We start from the raw sequence: 11648 nt of genomic DNA, 5'->3' as shown, positions 1-11648 counted from the left end.
CGTACGGGACTCGAACTGGCATCTCCGGCATGGGAGGCGGGTGCGCTAACAAGGAGGCTAAAGGCTACAGCCCCTAGCACCAGTCGCTAGTGCACCTCTTGAGGTCAGGAGAGTGAGGTTTATACACATTGCACAGCTATCTATCAGCTGGCCACTGTTACATATAGTTTAGCACATCACCACATTCACCATGGTCAAAATACATAAAATCCGATTTTTCCCCTTTTTTAGTAAGTAACATGAAATTTCAATGACCTAGTGACTGCTGAACTTGAAATGTCCCCGTTTTTCATTTCAGAAATTTGGTCACCATACGCTAGTTTTATTGTTGTATGCGAAACTAAATGAAAGCATTTTTGACTGAAATACTACCCAATCTCATGAAACGTTGTATGTAATTTATGAGTTGGCTATTCCATATAGTCTCGCACGATGTTGTTCGCATAAACTCATACGACTTCATAACGTGCAAATTCCCGGATGTCTAATGCGGAAGCATGAGTTTCACGCACGAGGCGTTAAGGACATACTTATTAATATTATGCCCTTACCCAAACCCCATATCTAAACCTAACCAATCAGTAAAGTGTGTAAACATAATACGAAGATGTTGTGTGTGACAGAAGCAAGTAATTGTCGTATATTAGATGGAAACGATGTCCAGCGACATCATTGGATGTAGTGAAAGTTGTAAGAATTCAAACAAGTGCGGTCGCACGATATCATACGAATTAGCCAATTTTAGAAAAGTCGATCGAATCCTGACGATTTTACCGTGAGAGTGTGTTGCAATTAGCGCTATCATTTTGACAGCATGAAAAATACTAAAATACTGTAAACATATACTGTAAAATAAATGCTAAATTGAAAGGACAAATTGTAAAAAAAGAAGATAAAATTTAATGTAAAACTATAACACTGCTTGCCCTACCCCGCAGTTGTGCTATTAGGATATCATAAATCTTACATGTATGTTGTAAAGTGTTCTCTTATTACTACATTTGTGGCTGATAAACAGAATGAGAGATTGGCTCTTTAAGCTTTATTGACAGGTGGTTCTAATAGAGGCTGAGCCTCACCATATCTGATTCAATTTGCTAAGGGATCCATTTCCACAGGAAGACATCCTACACCTCTCACTGTATCACTTCCGTCTGTAGCAGAGGAAACAGCTTTTTCAGGTTTCACATCTGAAACAGTTCCACACTAGCAAGTGATATTGATCTAATCTATATATTTAACATAATAACTCATAATAACATAATATTTTCGAGCATATTACATAACCATCTCAATATTTCTCACTAATGCTAATTTCTCTATACTACTTGTACAGTCTAAAGACTTTAAAGGAATTTTTCACCCCAAAATGAAAATCATTAATGAAGTCATCATTTACTGACCCTCATGTTGTACCAAAAAGTTAACAAACAAAAAGAGACGCTAGGTAGAATGTTAGCCTTAGTCACCATTCTCTTTCATTGCATCTTTTTTCCATACACTAAAAGTGAGTCTGTCAGTCCCTATCATTCTGCCTAACATCTCCTTTTCGTGTTCCATGGAAGTAAGTCATATGGGTTTGAAACAACATGAAGGTTAGTAAATTAAGACAAAATTTCCATTTTTGGGTGAACTGTCACTTTAAGTTGTTGCCTATCATGATGGACTGCTTGTAAAATTTCATTCTGAACTGGGTGTTATTTCTGTGCCATGCACTGTATCTCTCAACAGGAGTTTCAGTGGTTTCTGTGGGTGAGAAGGATGCTGCGGCCCTCTGGAGAACATTTCATTTTAACCGGGACATCAGGTCTCCTTTGAACTTTGCCCTCGGGTTATGCCTGACTCATCAGCACTGGTGTCCTGTGGGGATAATTACTAGAACAGAAGTGACAGCAGCCGAGGAAACACTCAGCCATGATTGGTGGAAGGGCTCCTTTTTTATATCAGTTGTTTACTGAACTCTGATCTTTAGGTTATTAATAATTATAGTATAGTATTTCATGACGTAATACTGAAGTTGTTATAAATGTGATTTTTTTTTTTTTAATTGATTTTGAAACATGCTAAGAATTGTTGTGATGCATCAAATAAATATTTGTCATTCTGCAATTGCAGAGGTAATGGGAACCAGTAACACCACTGACAAATTCCATGAATATGTGTAATGAATGCTTTCTCAAACATGTTGAGAATTACTGTAATGCACAAAATAAACAGAAGTTGTGCAATGTCTAATGTTATCATAAAATGTTATACAATGTTGTTTTGTGGTATTTTATGTGCATTTCACAATGTCTTTAAAAAACAGTTCACCCCAAAATGAAAAGTTTTCTTCTGCAAAACACAAACAAAGATTTTTAGAAGAATATCTCAGCTCTGTTGGTCCTTACAATGCAAGTTAATGGTGACCAGACCTTTGAAGCTCCAAAAATCATATAAAGGCAAGATGAAAATAATCCATATGACTCCAGTGGTTAAATCCAGGTGATATGATAAGTGTGGGTGAGAAACAGATCAATCCTGCTTTACTATAAATCTCCACTTTCTCTTTCTTTTACATTTCGAAAGTGAAAGTGGAGATTTATGGTTAAAAATGACTTAAATATTGATCTGTTTCTCACCTACACATATCATATCATGTCTGAAGGTATGGATTTAACAACTGGGTTCGTATGGATTACTTTTATGCTGCCTTTATGTGATTTTTAGAGTTTGAAAGGTCTGGTCACAATTCACTTGCATTGTAAGGACCAACAGAGCTGAAATATTCTTCTAAAAATCTTTGTGTTCTGCAGATGAAAGAAAATCATACACATCTGGCATGGCATGAGGGTGATTAAATGATAAAAAAAGTTATCCCTTTAACTGGTTTGTATGTCTACCTCTGAATTTGGGTAGATGCCCAATCCTAGCTCAAGTCTTCCATCTAGAGGTTGTTAGCTCTCTTACATAATTTACAATGGGGTTGCTTTCCAATCAATCAATCAGTATATCTATCTATCTACAGATGAAGTCAGAAGTTTACATACACCTTAGCCAATAAAATTAAAATACATTTAAACTCAGTTTTTCACAATTTCTGACATTTAATTATAGAAAACATTCCCTGTCTTAGCTCAGTTAGGATCACTACTTTATTTTAAGAATGTGAAATATCAGAATAATAGTAGAGAGAATGATTTATTTCAGCTTTTATTATTTCATCATATTCCCAGTGGGTAAGAAGTTTACATACACTTTGTTAGTATTTGATAGCATTGCCTTTAAATTGTTTAACTTGGGTTGAATGTTTTGGGTAGCCTTCCACAAGCTTCTCACAATAAGTTGCTGGAATTTTGGCCCATTCCTTCAGACAGAACTGGTGTAACTGAGTCAGGTTTGTAGGCCTCCTTGCTCGCACACGCTTTTTCAGTTCTGCCCACAAATATTTTTATCGGAGTGAGGTCAGGGCTTTGTGAAGCCATCTATTTTTTAAAGTGCACCAGTCTCTCCTGCAGCAAAGCACTCCCACAACATGATGCTGCCACCCCAATGCTTCATGGTTGGGATGGTGTTCTTCGGCTTGCAAGCCTCACCCTTTTTCCTCCAAACATAACAGTGGTCATTATGGACAAACATTTTTTTCATCAGACCAGAGGCATTTCTCCAAAAAGTAAGATCATTGTCCCCATGTGCACTTGCATACTGTAGTCTGGCTTTTTTATGGTGGTTTTGGAGCAGTGGTTTCTTCCTTGCTGAGCAGCCTTTTAGGTTATGTCGATATAGGACTCGTTTTACTGTGGATATAGATACTTGTCTACCTGTTTCCTCCAGCATCTTCACAAGGTCCTTTGCTGTCGTTCTGGGACTGATTTGCACTTTTCGCACCAAACTACGTTAATCTCTAGGAGACAGAATGCATCTCCTTCCTGAGCGGTATGATGGCTGTATGGTCACATGGTGTTTATACTTGCGTACTATTGTTTGTACAGATGAATGTGGTACCTTCAGGCGTTTGGAAATTTCTCCCATATTTGTGGAGGTCCATCAACTTTTGATTTTCTCAAGATGTCAAGCAAAGAGGCACTGAGTTTGAAGGTAGGGCTTAAAATACATCAACAGGTACACCCCCAATTGACTCCAATTAGCCTATCAGAAGCTAATTGGCTAATGGCCTAAAGGCTTGACATCATTTTCTGGAATTTTCCAAGCTGCTTAAAGGCACTGTTAACTTTTTGTATGTAAACTTCTGACCCACTGGAACTGTGATATGGTCAAATAAAAGTGAAACATTCTGTCTGTAAACAATTGTTGGAAAAATGTCTTGTGTCATGCACAAAGTAGATGTCCTAAACGACTTGCCAAAACTATAGTTTGCTAATATTAAATCTGTGGAATGGTTAAAAAATGAGTTTTAATGACTTCAACCCAAGTGTATGTAAACTTCTGACTTCAACTGTACAATCTATCTATCTATCTATCTATCTATCTGTCTGTCTATCTGTCTATCTGTCTGTCTGTCTGTCTGTCTGTCTGTCTATCTTCTGTCTTTGAGTTCATCTGTTAAGTGAGGATTGTAATAGATATACACAGCAAAAGCATGAGGTTGTGACAAAAATGTCCTAAATAATTATTTGATAATGTAAATGATTATTAGTTTTCTTTAATGTCATACATAATTCTGAACTCATAAAGTTTCTCACTGCAATTACCAGTGGAGCTGCAAGCCTGTCAAATATTACAGTATTAAATTAAACCATTTACCACAGCAGCTACTGTCAAAGTGAAACAACAAATAATTTCTTCAAGCTTTATTATAAATGATCTCCATAGACAAGTAAAGGTGTAAAATGGAGGTAGGTTGATCATGAACAGATGCTTCTCTGTTGTCACAGCTCATTCTCAGCTAAATTGATCACGTGAGTTATCTGACCTGGTGGGATGAGAGAGGCTGGATTGTGTATACAGGGCTGGCAGGAGACTGAGTTTGCCTGTGACACTAATAGATGACACAGCAGGTGTTAAAATTGCCTAGAGGGAAAAGAAATTGTATTTGCCTGCTAAATGAATACATTTAAATGTAAATGCAAGAAATGAAAGAGAGACAAATCAGGGTAAAACAACAAAAACAGTGTAAATTATAGCTTATTATCCATCATATTTGTAGTGTGTGTGTGTGTGTGTGTGTGTGTGTGTGTGAGAGAGAGAGAGAAAGAGAGAGAGAGAGAGGGAGAGAATTTTGAATTTTAGAAAACCTTTATTTATAAAACATTAATGAATACATTATCAATAAATTACACAATAAATATAGATCGGTTTTCTTATCTTAATTCTTCCACAAAACAAAGACTATTTTTAGATACAGTACAGATTTTTTAATCATATTCCCAAGTCTTACTAAACTCATCAAGATTGTCCATTAGCCTAAAGTATAAAAACAGTGTTCCATTTTACTTCTTGTTTGCTCGAACCAATCCTTTAAAAAAAACCACAGAGCGTCAGCATTGTATCCCTTTTCAATTTTCTGCTTTCTCGATAATATATTGCCATTTTTGCTTGACAACGAAATTCAACAACTTCTCTTTTCGCATGATTTCTACATTTTACACCAAAAACAAAAGAAATATCAGCAAAAACCTCCCCAAAGGAATCAAACAACAATTTCAAAGTGTCCAATAAAAATGTCAAACGTGTACAATTTAAAAAAAAAACTATGAAAAATTGTTTCCCTGCATTCACAAAAAAGGGCATTTATCTGTCACATCAGGATTCAGAACAGATACAAAAGCATTTGTGGCTATAATGCCATGCAAGATTCTCCACTGCATATCCCCCATCCTTTTTGTCAATGGTAGTTTGTACAACGATGCCAAACAAGGTTTTGTTTCCCCCTTAAAACCTAAAAAGGTTCTCCAAATTGTGTCTAATCTGACTTTTAATTTTTCTTTAAGTCTTTGACACAACATTCATATATTGTTTTCCCCCCAACAGAACTAAACACTGTATAGCGAAAGTAATATTTGAACAATAAAGAAGACACCCCATTGAGTCTTGGTCTAATACCCATTTTTGGAAAACAGTATTTAGGATTAGGAATTTCAATGCCATCAGACCAGTTTTTCAGTAGTCTTTTTTCATCTACAGACAAAATATTGCAGATTCGTTTCAAAGCTTGTCCAACCATCCGTGTAGAATGTATATTTAGTTTTTCTGCCACAACAACCACATTATTGTATGTTGCCCGAGCCAGTTCAGCAAGATGTTTTACTGTGATAACATGTGCTTTAATTAAAGTTTCAGTCATCCTCGGGGGACCCTGCATGAAATGTCTAGTCTTGCCCCATAGACAATAGGTTTCTCCAAAAACCAATACTTATGATTTTTGCATGTCAATTTCACACTATCTATTAAATCCCAAATTTTAAAAACACTTCTGTAAAAGGAGGGAAAAAACTTCAACTCTAAAAAAATTACATTTTGTATAAAAAACAGTTAAATTCAAATTAGAGACCTGTTTAAAATACAGTCAGCTAACATAGGCATTTGCGTTTCCATAAAGAAACCTTTAATTGTTTACAGAAAGCAGCTTTTCTGCAGGCTAGATGAATTAAGCTTTGTCCCCCTTCGTCCTTTGTAAAAAAATGAAATTAAACACTTTGTGGTATCCAATTAAGCTTATCCCCAAAAAATATCTACAAACATTGCTTGAGCCTTCACTAAAATATCTACTGGAGTCTAAGACTGCCAATTTATGCCATAATATAGAAACAACCAGATTATTTATAATCAATGTTCTTCATCTATAAGACATACAGGGCAAGACCCACTTCTGCTTGCCTAATCTGCCTTTCATTACCTCTAAAATTCCTTCCCAATTCTTTTTAACAATGAAATCATTGCCTTAACCCACTCCTAGATACTTTAGACATCCACTCTCCCATGTTAGACCACTAGGTAGTATTGGACCTCCATCTTTCCACTCTCCTATTAATAAACCTGAACTTTTATTCCAATTTGCTCCAGCACTAGAAAGTTTTCCAAAATTTTCCACCAACTCACTCATTTTATAAACATCATCTTGCCCTTTAACAATAACTAACATCATCAGCGTATGCTGCTAAATGAACCAGTGTTCAAACTTCCATAACTTTAAGCCCTGTTAACTCTACTCAAAAACGGTTTAACAAAGGTTCAATAGTAATAGAATATAACATAACGGATAATGAACAACCCTGCCTTATGCCTATTTTCACCTTAAAAGAAGCACTTAAACCACCGTTGACCTTCAATAAGCTTTCAATACCTCCATACAACATTTTTATCATTTCAATTAACTTTGGAGCAAAACAAAAAGCTTCAAGTGTATTCCACAAATATCGGTGTTCAACCCGATCAAAGACTTTTTCTTGGGCCATTGAAATAAGACCACATTTAAGAGCAAATCTACTAGAAAAGTCTAGAAGATCTCTGAAGAAGGAGATATTACCAATTATAGACCTACCTGGGGCACAGTATGACTGATCAGTGTGAATCACATATTCCATAACTTTTTTTTAACCAATTAGAAAGAGCTTTAGATAGAGCTTTATAATCAGCACAGAGCAATGAAATGGGCCTCCAGTTACTTATTTCCCTTAAGTCCCCTTTTTTTTGGTAACAACATGAAGACAGCTCTTCTGCAGCTAAATGGCAGTTGTCCTTCAGTTAGAATCTCATTGACTACTGCTAGAAGGTCCGCCCCAAACACTTCCCAGAAGGACATATAAAAATCAATGGGGATCCCATCAATTCCTAGAGCTCGAACATTTGCCATGCTTTGCACAGCTGAGCAAAGTTCCTGCACTATCAATGGCCTTTCCAGTTCAGCATTTAGTTCTGCTGGTACCTGTGGTGGGCCTTCATAAAACCTCTGTGCCATTTCAATCTTATCATTATATTCACAAGCATACAGTTCAGAGTAAAACTCTACAGCTCTTTTTTTCATATCAGAAGGGTCTGTTAATTCTTTACCATTCTCAGTGTGTGTACAATGAATAATTCTTCCCAGCCCATTTTTCTTTTCCAAACTGAAAAAAAAAAAAAAAAGCTAGACGGGGCATCAGTTTCATAAAAATTTTGAAATCTGCTAAAATGTATTTATTTTTTTCTTTAACTGTCTGATTTGGGCTATGAACACCTGTTGAATTACTTAAAACCTGAAGTTCCATGATTTCATTCTCAGTTTTTTCAATAGTTCTATTTATGTACTTGGAGGCATTAAAGCTGTACTTAATACAAAATTGTTCAATCTTAGTTTTACCCACATCCCACCATTGCTGCAAAGATTCAAATTCTTCAGTATGTGTCCTCCATTGCCACCCCCCCCCCATAAATAAATAAATAAATAAATAAATAAATAAATAAATAAAATAAAAGCTTTTTTAAAACGTTTGCCATTTAACAGGGGTATGTTAAAATGCCAATAAGAACTTTTTGTTCTAACAGAGTTAATAAAAACAACTCCTAAAACCATGCAATTATCTGAAAAATACACTGGACACAAAACACATGTTTTAAAAGTCTGAAAATGGTGTTTAAAACAGTCAGTTCTATCTAGTCTGGCCATGGAGATTAGATATCCCTGGGAATGTACCCAAGAATACTTTCTGTTTACACCATGTCTGTTACGGCACACATCAACCAGATCATGAGTCTCAACAATGCATTTCAGTTTGTTCTCTGATGCCATATGAGGTTCTATGTGATTCATGTCTAAATTGCTAATTGTGCAATTAAAATCTCCAGCTAAAACAAATAATCTGTAGAATCACAGGTCTGAAGTGTATCTGATAATAATAATAATAAAGAAATAATAATAATAATAATAATAACATCCTTTCATTAGCATTTACAGGTGCATATACATTTATCAGAGTTATTGTAATTTTTTCATATTTGGCTACGACTTTAAGAAACCTCCTGGCAACCACTTCCTCCACATTAAAAGACAAAGGTAAGAATTTGTCTGAAAACAAAATGGCAATCCCAGCACTATTTGTGCTCTTATGGCTGAGAACAACAGTATCATCCCAATCCCTCTGCCAATCAACTTCATTATCATTATGTGAATGTGTTTCTTGTGCAAAAGCAATGTCAACATTTTTCAATTTCAACAACTGAAATTAAGCATTCCTTTTTAAAGCATCTCTTGCTCCATTTAATTTTAAAGAGGATTATCTAAAATCACCCATAGAGGATATGGACAAAATAAAGAGAATCTCAATACTAGCCACAAGTTAACACTCATCTATTCTTGTGAATTATCAAGAACATTTTGTACATTTGACAACCGGACCTTTTGGACAAATTTCCTTAAACGATAAACTTCTGTTTCACTAAAGCTTTCCTCTCCAGTGTTTCTCATTAACCTCTTAGCAGAATCAACAAACAAAGCTCGGTTTGGAAAGAAATCATCAACAATAAAATTCCTTTTTCCTTTGGTCACTTGCAAAAAACTACGCATTTTCTCGAAACTATAGTGCACTTCTCCCTTTCATCCATTAATGGCTTTTCTGATGAGTCTTTTCCACTGTCGCTGACTGACGTGTAATCCATTTCACTGCATGATTCATTTCCCTTACTGATGATTTCCTCTGAATTTATATTCTTTTTGACAAGCTCTCTCTTTGATTTTTTTCCACTCTTAGAATTAATCACTTTTCTCTAGTTGTAGGGACCTTAAATGAAGATTCATCAAATGCCATAACCACCTCTTCCTCAAGAACAGATTCGGCCACATCTCTTGCTCTTTCTTCCCCTACCTGCTTTGTACCATCTACCTGCTCATTAGCATTATTTTCCTCACCATCTTCTTCATGTTCCTTTAGTTCAGTTTCCTCAGCATCCTCTCTGTCTAGTGTGTCCTTATGCTGCATTCCATTCAACACGGAAAGTTGGATTTTCCAACTTCCTACTAGGAAACCTGCAATGGAATGCCACTTGAAGTCGGAATTCCAACTTGGCAAGTCGTGTGGAAATTTTAAACTCCAATTTCGCAGAGATGCAGGTGCGTGACATCACACAAACATGTCGGCACTCAGGGTGATATACAAATTAAGTGATAAACATTCACTTTTATTAAGTAATTTTGATAAATGAGTTCAAGTTTCCACATTACATGAAATTAAAGCTTGTTTAATAAACACCTGCAGAAACAGGTGTATAAAACATGGTAAATTAAACTCTCTTTTGATGATCATACACCTGTAGCACAAATGCTAGCACTGAAGCATTTTTTTTATCAGTTGGGTTGCTAGGAGACTTCTGTGGTAACAGTCGAACCCCTGCTAAGCTAATGGGAGAAGTAAAGTTTTGTTTCCTTAAACGTCATCTTCCAAATATCGGGCAATGGTATGTATTTATGGTAGGACAGTCAGAGATTAGAGATATCAAGTTGGAATATCCCACATCCGAGTTGAATGAAATGCAGCATTAATATCACTTTTTCCAGGGACTGCTTGTTGTTCCTGATTTTTTTCAGGACAAGCTCAGACTAAATGTCCCTCTTTTCCACAGCTGAAACATTTCATAGATTCCATTGTCACAAAGATTACGTAATCTAACCCATCAACTTTAAATTTAAAGGTGCTGTAAGCGATTTCAGCCATTCTACTTCCACAAGACTGAACCGTTGAATTAGCCACGCACCCTCTTTCTAAAACCCTGCTCTCCAAAGATAGCAAATTAGCTTTATTGAGACTGACATCATGCAGAAACCGTTGATTAAAAAAACAGCAGCAAAATAGCACCCTCAACAGACAACTGTTATGAACAACATGGGTTAAAAATGGCAGTAAGCCTCAATAATCAGCTACAACTAGAATACTGTGAGAACGAACAAAATGATTGACAGGTGAAAAGCGTCAATGTCCGCAGTCACATTTTTGTTTGCAGTTTACATAGTCTACAGCTGTCACAAAGACAGGTGAGATATCTCAGGACACTTTTTTAATCAATATCTTTAAGGGAGTAGGAAAATTTTTTGCATACTTTTCCATGAAAAAAAAAATGGCTTACAGCATCTTTAAATGCAACATTCAATTCTTCAGTCCCACTTTTTAATACCAAAAAGACATGCCTCATAAAAGGCACAACATTTCTGAGCAGTGGGGATTTGCAACCAACAGGGATTTTTTTAATAGCCGAAACTAGCTGACCATAATGGGACAGCTCATGCTCTAAAACTCCATCTTTGATGAACGGAGGCACATTTGATAATGTAACCTTCTTGGCTGGATTAACAAGTGGATAAACCAATATTGTTGTATCTTTCAACACAACTCCTTGTTCAACGGTTCAATTTACTTTCTCCACCATATCCACAAACAGAACAATAGCAGCGTTCATTCGTGACGCCGATTTTATACTACTGTGTCTGACCACCACCCACTGCTAAACTGCATTCTTCAACCGAGAACTCAATGGCTGTGTCTCGTTTGGAAGGATGCGTCCTCCGGAGGTCGCATTTGTCGGCCGCATACGTCATCGAGGCTGTCTTGTTTCAGAAACGCGAGTAGGGCACTTTGAATGCAGCCTTCGAATGTGACCTTCTTTCACGGGAATTCGGAGAATGCATGAGGTGTATCCTTAGTGAGCACTCACAACCCACAATTCTTTGCTTCAACGGAAAT

The sequence above is a fragment of the Myxocyprinus asiaticus genome, chromosome 35 (genome assembly GCF_019703515.2).
Source record: "Myxocyprinus asiaticus isolate MX2 ecotype Aquarium Trade chromosome 35, UBuf_Myxa_2, whole genome shotgun sequence".
NCBI lineage: Eukaryota > Metazoa > Chordata > Actinopteri > Cypriniformes > Catostomidae > Myxocyprinus > Myxocyprinus asiaticus.
This window is presented reverse-complemented; position numbering follows the sequence as displayed.